The 8,953-nt window shown below is 38.9% G+C and overlaps 2 pseudogenes; both read left to right on the top strand.

Moving 5' to 3' along the window:
• The first annotated feature begins 5,445 nt into the window (after positions 1-5,445).
• On the top strand, positions 5,446-5,942 carry LOC114045073 (annotated as a pseudogene).
• Positions 5,943-6,659: 717 nt separating this feature from the next.
• LOC114046850 lies at positions 6,660-7,207 on the top strand (annotated as a pseudogene).
• Positions 7,208-8,953: the final 1,746 nt, after the last annotated feature.

The following is an 8,953-nucleotide window of genomic DNA, read 5'->3' as shown; positions in this document are numbered from 1 at the left end:
GTGAAAACCCCTCATTGTCTAGATGAGGTCCACAGAGGAGAAGTGACTTCCCAAGGCTACCAGAGTTGTTAAGTCGCAGAGCTGGGATGCAAACCCAGGTCTTTCGACTCCAAATCTAATTGTTTTCACATCTACCCCACAGTGAGGCAGGTCTTAGAGCCCAGAGCCAGGCAAGAGAAGACAGTAGCTAGTAACCATTTTTTAAAAATATTATACACGTGTACCTTTTTTCACATGCATATGCTGTTTCTTTTCAAGTGAAAATTGCCTCCTATGGCCCTGCTATTCCAAAAGTAGCTTTTAAAAGGATTTTTTTGGGAATGATTCCAAATTTATGGATCAAGAGATTTAAAAAAATTGTGACAAAACCCTCTATACTTTTGACCAAAAGATATAGACGCTGTTCTCTATGTTAGAATGAAGGAGCAGTAATTCTATGGCATGTGGGGGCTTGTGTGATACAACACTTTCAGAAAACCAACTCTACATTTTTTTGGGACGTGTTAGGTCATCTCATGTGATATTATAAATCGTACTAGCAATGCTATCATTTGGGTGGAGGAGACATATTTATTCTAAGCCCCTATTTTGAGATAGTTAACATTCTGAAAGAAGAGCACTTTGGGTAAATATTCTACATGCTTTTTCTATGGCTAGAAGGAACTTTTACCTGGCAGCTCCAGTCAATGCCCAACAGAATATTCTAGAAATATCCACGGCAGCAGCAAGGGAATAGGTGTGGAAAGAAATTTTACATATTCAGTCATATCCTCTTCAGTATGTGTGTGTGTGTGTGTGTGTGTGTGTGTTGATAGTGACCAGATTTGGGGCTTTTGGTCTCCCACACAATGCTTCTCTTAGCAATAGGCTTTTATATCAATTCCTGTCTCATTTGTCACATGTTAATTTTCTGAGCTATTTTTCTGTCTCAGGCAATTGGAAATGTACCTGTGATGGTGGGGGACAGGGAAACTAGGCACAGCCAACTTGGGGAAGACTTCACTGGGGCATGGGGTGGCCATCTGGTAGCTTTCTGTTTTAACTATTTGTCCTTTCGAGACTCAGTTTCTCTCTCCTGAAGAGCACAAGTGTTGTCAGAGTCCTATAAATGTCACCTCTCTGGGACAAAGCCCCTCTTGTCCTACCCTTGGTAAAGCTTTCTTAATTTTATAAGGCAAAGTGATATAGTGAAAAGATTATTGGCCTTGAAGTCAGAAGATGTGAATTCAAGTTTTGGCTCTGACACTTACTAGCCACATTACTTTGGATAAATCATTTCAACTCTCTGTACCTTAGTGTCCTCATCTGTAAAATAAGAACAATAATAGATTATCTCACAGATGAAGAGAAGTGCTTTTAAAATTAGACTGCTATTTAAATGTGGGTAACTCCTGCCACCTAGGAAAGGGACAGACTTAGAGATCATTTTTTTGTTTAATCAATTATTTAAATTCATTAATAGCTCTGGATTACTTAACTCCCTCACCATGTGATAATAATATCACAAAATCAAAGGTGATACTTAGAATAATTTGCAATGAAAAATCTTTTTTACACTAAGGCAATGGTTCTCAAACATTGATCCCTTTATACTCTTAAAAATTGAGGACCCCAAGAGCTTTTGTTTACGTGGGTTATAGCTGTCTATATTTACTGTATTTGAAATTGAAATACATTAACATTAACAGGTAATAATAACAGCTAACATTTACATAGTACTTACTACGTACCAGGCACTGTGCTAAGTGTTTTATAATTGTTATCTCATTTCAACCTCACAACAACCCTGAGAGGTAGGTATTATTATGATCACCATTTTACATTTGAGGAAACTGAGGCTGACAGAGGTTAAGTGACTTGCTCAATATCACAGCTATTAAATGTCTTGAGACTGTATTTGAACTCAAGTCTTCCTGACACCAGGCCCAATATGCTATCCTCTTCATCACTTAACTGCTTAAAGTATCAAAATAAACTATTTAAATCCTTTTGACTTTATGGATCCCCTGAAAGTATCGAGAAGACCCACAGATGTTTCTGAACCACACTTTCATAATGTATAAAAAGAAAAGCTCACCTGGCAATCTAAATTAAGGCCAGAAGTTTACTTGGTGAATCTATAGTCAGAGTAAGCAAGGTACCAACAAGGAGTTAATTACTTCAGTAGGACTCTTTCTGCCCAGGTATTAAAGACCCATTGTTACTTTTTATTTCTATAATTACATCAACACCCCAATCCAAAGGTCCTTGAAGTAGGGCTACAGAGAATAGATTGGGTGTGCCAGTAACACCTGAGGCAATATCTATCATTTGCCCTTCCTTTTCTCCTCAGGACAAAGGCCACTAGTAATGCTTGCCCTAGAGTATAGGGAGACCTAGGAATGCACACTCTATACATACCCTTGATCGCTGACCCTGTAGAAAGTATAAATGTTCGGTGGTCTCTGGTTATCTCCTCTCAAGTCAGTTCTACCCCAATACAGAGAGGTTACCTAATCTTGAACTGTCTAGGCAAGCCTGCACTAAGCTATCCCAGACAGTCAGACATTTACTGAACACCTCCATGGTACACTAACACATGAAAATATATCCATCTAAAGTAAAATACTCCAAAGGAGGAGGTCTTTTTTTAAAAATATTTTTTTAAACAAAACAATGACAAATGCACTCTGATGACTTACAACCTTCCATGGTTATTGGGGAAGGGGTAGGAATTCAATCCTGTGAAAGTCTTATCTATATTTTTCCAGAAATCTTTCATAGTTGTTCTGCCCAATACATTGGAGGTCTTCTAGGTCTTTTAAAACTTTGTGCTGTAAGTGCATCTGTAGCGTTCCATGATTTGGGGAAAAGAACAAAGGAATAAAAAACCTGTAAAATGAACCAAAGAAAAATTTATGCGCTCCCTCCCTGACACACTCCAACACACATATATACAACAACAACAACAACAAAAAGTTAATATAAACCTTTAGGAAATTCGAGTTCAATGAAAATCTTATGGACTCGGGTGCTAGAATACAAGTTTTGTGGCCCTTCATATTTAGACTGGAAAAGTAGCTTTTGTTATATTTCACCAGCAATGGCACCCCAGAGCAGTGGTCAGATTTGCTGGCTTCCACACCAATGAGATACTGCTATAGATTTGGCCCCCATTAACAGCAAACATCACCTCAGAATACAGAGATTAAATTGATCTGGAACTGCAATTAGTCTTCACTGTTGCTGTCCATCATTCCAAATAAATGTATGGCACAACCTCAACAGATGTGAGAAAGAATAAATGCTTGTCTTGAGAAGCAAAGATCTAGCCCCTTTGGCTTCATTACATTTCCCAAAGCAATGGCTTCCATAATCAGTCCTGCAGATTGTTATCCCATGCCTATGTCTGATGATTTAATGTATTTGCACATGCTTGTGAAAGTATTAGGTACAGGAGTAATGTGTGGCTTCAGCATCAGAATGATTATTTTTAAACATGAGACTGAATTAATTTACTCTTGGGCTAAGTCTATCTGTGAAAATATATGTTCTGTTCCCAAGAGAACCTTGGCTCAGGTGTGTATAATTAGAGGAGTCAGAGTCCCCAGGTAAGTCTTAGGAGGAATGCATAGGAAACATAGCACTAAATGTGTACCTATTTATAGAACTTAGTTCCTTTGGTCCCAAGATGTCAAAGGAATGGGGAAAGGCTTCCATGAGACCAAGCTCTCTCTCTCTCTCTCTCTCTCTCTCTCTCCTCTCTCCTCTCTCTCTTCCTTTCTCTTTCCTCTCTCTTGCCCCTCCCTCCTCCCACTTTCTCTCTTCTTCCATCATTTCTCTCTTAACTTTTTTTTCACAGAAAAGCAAAAAATGCACATGGACCCCCAATCCAATTATCCTTGTATTCCAACATTTCAGATACTTCAGTATTATTTCCCTAATTTTACACTTATCTGGTATGGATATGACTGTAGTAGAGATAGATTATGAAGGCCAAGCCAAGAAGCTGCTAAAATTAAGAAAAAATTGCTACAACTTGCTACCACCCCTCCTCCCAAACAAACAAACCAAACGGAACAAAACAAGTGTTGGATATCAGAAGCATTAGACAAGGGGTAGCAACCATTTGGTTTCCAAAGTAATCCATAATAGTGGAAAGAGTAGTGTCTTGCTATCAGGATTGTTGTTGTTCATCCTTCATTCTCAAAAAGGACCAATGACATCTGGAGGGTTATGTCTTGACTTGTAAGTGAACTGGATTTAAGTGAGGCAGGGCTGGACAAAGTCATCAAATGTGAGTTCAGATACCAACTCTTCCATGTACTAGATATGTGACCTTGAAAAACTCTCTTAAACTCTCTGAGCTTCAGGTACTTTCATCTGTAAAATGAGATTTATGCAAGAAATTTGTACAAAACCCTGTATACTACTGGGGTGTGCTATTTCAAAAGTGAATTAGTGATTTGACATGGATGTCCATGGTGAACATGTAAAGTGCTTGAATTTCAAGATGCTTTTATATATATATATATATATATATATATATATATATATATATATATATATATACGTGATTATTGCAAGGACTTTCTAAAGTGCTATGTAAATGTGAGCTAATATCATACTAGACATGTATACAATCATCATGAGCGGTCCTGTATGTGAATGAGTGAAAGCCATATAAATACACACAGTCACTTATAAATCTTGTTTGCTACTTTTCCCAGCTGTATGACTTGGGGGCATGATCAGCAACAGTGTAATCCTAACCCCAAATGCCTCAGTGACTTTTGCCAACATAGGGCTCTTGTGTGCTGGCTGTATGCCTCAGGCCTGCGCTGCCGGAAAATAGACATTTGTTAATTGTAGCAATAAAGACATATCTGTGTATCTACCATAATCCCTTTTTTTGTAGCTACCCTCAAGTACTCCCTTGATATTCCTACCATACAGTAGGGATAACTCAAGAAGAGTGAGTGCTTCTTTACTTCAGGCCTGGAAAACAGCAGCTTCCTGGATTTAAGGAAACTCAGTTATATCCCTTGACCTTGCAAAATGGTCAAAGTTGGGACCTATTTATGGGCTGATTTAACTTACTGCTTATCCTGGGTGAATTGTTTCAAACCAGTTGAATAAAGAGACCATCGCAAAAGAAAAATTCACCAAGTAACTGCTGTGTTCAGATCCATATCTTGCTTCTCTATGTTTGGTCATTTCTTTTTTTTGATTGTTTGGAGCTAGGCATCATGCCTATTAGGATTGCTAGAGTCCTGGGAGGCCTGAGGCACCACTACTTGTAAGATTACCATGCACCCTCTGGATGCCTTAGAAAAGAACAGTTTTTTGGCTCCTAGCTCATGGTGGTGAAGGTGCAACTTCTTTTGGTCATCCTGAATCCGGGTTCATCTGACGCTGGTAGTCACCCTGCAGTGTCCAGGCTGAGCCTTCATCTTTATTACCACCATGCCACCCAAATTTGACCCTACTAAAATTAAAGCCATGTTTTTAAGGTGCACTAGTGATGAAGTCAGTGCCACATCAGCTCTGGACCCCAAAATTGGTCCCTTGGGTTTGTCTCCCAAAAAGGTTGGTGATGACATTGCCAAGGCAACTGGTGACTGGAAAAGGCTAAGGATCACAGTGAAACTGACCATTCAGAACAGACAGGCCCAGATTGAGGTTGTGCCTCCTGCCTCAGGCTTGATCATCAAGTCTAAAGGAACCTCCTTGGGACAGAAAGAAGCAAAAAATATTAAACACAGTAGAAACATCAGTCTTGATGAGATTATCAACATTACTCGACAGATGAGGCACTGATCCTTGGCAAGAGACCTCTCTGGAACCATTAAATTTCTTTACTTGGAACAGTCTAGTCTGTGGGCTGCAACAATGATGGCAGGCATCCTCATGATGTCATTGATGACATTAATAGTGGTGTTGTGGAATGCCAGGCAAGTTAAAAGCTACAAAGGACACTACTGCAATAAATTAACATTTGAGAACAGACAGAAGCTCTTCATTTTTCGGTCCAGAAAATTTTTGTGTCAGAAGCTACCACACATTCTGGGAAATAACTGATAACTTAATTTTTTTTGGCCTTCTTGTTCTGCAGTAATTTTCAGCTACTTTGCAGTTCATTTGGAGAAAGAGCATAGTATTAAAAGAGCAGAGAAGTTGTTAAAGCATCTTAGCAGTGGGACTGTAAATCGAGAGAAGACTGGTTGAACAAGCCAAAATTTCCCCACGGGTAAGCAAAGTTTGTCATCTTTACAGACTGATAGGAAAGAAACTACTCATTTGCCTTAAAAAACCTTGAATGTGGGGTATCTGGGGGGTGAGGATCCCCTCAATTCAAACTCAGGAAAGTTCAGTTAATGGCAATAATAGCTGGGATCCAGGAATTAAGAGATTGAAAAGAGAGCTTATAAAGGAATAACATTTGGCTCAAGATTTTTGCACAAATAGTATGGGTTTATGCTAGGGTACTTGTACATGGTCAACAATGTGTTAAAATTGTGTTTTCCAAAAAAAAAAGAAAGAAAGAAAGGAGCAGTTATTCCTAATCATTAAGTAACTCAATTCAATTCAACAGGTATTCATTGAGTCCCTACGTTATTTAAGTCATTGTGGATGGAAGACAAGAAAAAGTATAGACATGGTCCTTGCATTCAAGGAGCATGTATTCTGATTGGTAAGATAAGATCTATTTAATGAAACAATTAGTGAGGACTATAATAAAATTGTATATTAAAATAGATTGGGCTCTCTCTCTCTCTGTTGGCGCTTCCCATGGAGGGGCCGCTATCTCTCCACTGGCTCCACGCCTGCCCTCAGACCTCTCATGAAGCCTAAAATTGTCAAGAAGAGGATCAAGAAGTTCCTTCAGCACCAGTCTGACAGATATGCCAAGATCAAGGGAAACTGGCGTAAACCACGAGGCACTGACAACAGGGTGCGAAGACAATTCAAGGGCCAGATCTTGATGCCCAGTATTGGTTGTGGAAGCAATAAGAAGACAACACACATGTTACTGAGTGGATTCAGGAAGTTTTTGGTACACATTGTCAAACAGCTAGAAGTGCTTTTGATGTGCAACAAATTTTACTGTGCCGAGATTGCTCACAAAGTGTCCTCCAAGAATCGGAAAGTCATTGTTGAGAGAGCAGCTCGGCTAGCCCTCAAGATTACCGATCCAAATGCTAGACTGAGTGAAAAAAATGAGTAAAATAATTTGCACATTTTTATCTGTGTTAAATAAGCTCCCAACTACTAAAACAAATAGATTGGGAAAAAGAAATCAAAAAAGCCTAAAAATAAATAAAAATTTAATACCAGCCTTTAGCAGATTTTAGGTGAGTGAAAGTCTCATGAACAGTTTAAGAGCTGGGTGTAGATAGAGTGCAATTTGAAGAAGGAAGATGCTTACAAATTATTTGGGAAATGATCCATATGAGCCTAAGTATTTGGGAGAGGGTCTCAAGGAGTTGGGTCCAAGCTAAGTAGAATTTGTTTAGGAAAAGAAAGAAATGAAATCCTATAACTCAGTGCTGGCCAAAAACCTCTTGATGGGCATTGTAATTTGATTCAAGATTTTTCTTCATATGTTTCTTTTTTAAATAACATTCAATGAATATTTATTAAGCACCTACAAGTTAAGTCAGATCAACAAGCACTTACTAAGTGCCTGTCATGTACAACAGACAGCAGGCTAAGTGTTGGAGATAGAAAGAAAGGCCAAAAAATAGTCTCTTCTTTTCAAGAAGTTCACAGTCTACTTGGGGTAACAACTTGCAGACAGCTATGTATAAAGAAGATGAACTGGAGATGATCTCAGGGGGAGTGCCCTAAAATGAAGGACGACTGGACAAGGCTTCTTATAGAAGGTGAGGTTTTAGCTGATACTTAAAGGAAACCAGGGAAGCATGGAGGCAAGGGTGAGGAAGTTTGCTCTAGACATAGGGAAAAACCAGTGAAAATGCTTGGAATTGGGAGATGGAGTATCTTGTGTGAGGAACAGCAAAGAGGCCAGTGTCACTGGATTATAGGTTATGTGGGTGGGAGTAAGGTTTAAAAAGACTGGAAAGGTAGGAGGGAAACAGGTTAGGAGGGGTTTTACAATCCAAATGGAGGGTTTTATTTTGGATCTTGGAGGTAATAGGGAGCCACTGGAATTTATTGAACAGGGCTGGGGCAGTGTGTCACATGGGTGGAGTTACATTTGTATAACTAACTGGGAGCTAAACTAGCAATGAGAGAGATTTGAGGCAAAGAGATCAACCAGAAGGGTATAGCAATAGTCAAGGTGTGAGATGATGAGGGCCTACACCAGGGTGATGGCAGTGCCAGATGAGAGAAGGGGGCATATATGAGGGATGTTACAAAGGTAGAAAGTGCAAAGCACCATGATAGGTGCTTTGTACTGAACAAAAGACTGAATAAATGCAGGAAAATTTTATATAAGTTATTATTCCTCTCATTCTTCCTAGATTGCAAATATATAATTAATGCTAGATGATTTGTAAGTGTTTAGAATCCATATTTTACATATGAATATTCTCACTGTACCCTTTACCAAGTGGTCTATTTTCTGTTACCACTTAAATCATACAACTCAAATACATTGATTTTTCAACCCTTTTCTAAATAAAGTCATTATCAGTAAGGAGTTCTTAACCTGAGATCAATGGATAGACTTAAGAAGGTTATTGAACTTCAGTGGGAAAAAATATACCTTTATTGTCGCGAATCTCTAGCTGAAATTTAGCATTTTCTACAATTATGAATGTAGGTAGCAAACATGATATTTTGAGAAGGGGTCCCATGTTGTTGTGTTGAGTCACTTCAGTCATTCCCAACTCTTTGTGACCCCATTTGGAGTTTTCTTGGCGAAGATATGGAGTGGCTTGCTATTTCCTTCTCTAGCTCATTTTGTAGATGAGAAAACTGAGGCAAACAGGGTTAAGTGACTTGC

The sequence above is a fragment of the Vombatus ursinus genome, unplaced genomic scaffold (assembly GCF_900497805.2).
Source record: "Vombatus ursinus unplaced genomic scaffold, bare-nosed wombat genome assembly UNPS02000577.1, whole genome shotgun sequence".
NCBI classification, from domain to species: Eukaryota; Metazoa; Chordata; class Mammalia; order Diprotodontia; family Vombatidae; genus Vombatus; species Vombatus ursinus.
The sequence above is the reverse complement of the archived record's forward strand: the minus strand, read 5'-3'. Positions and strand labels throughout refer to the sequence as shown.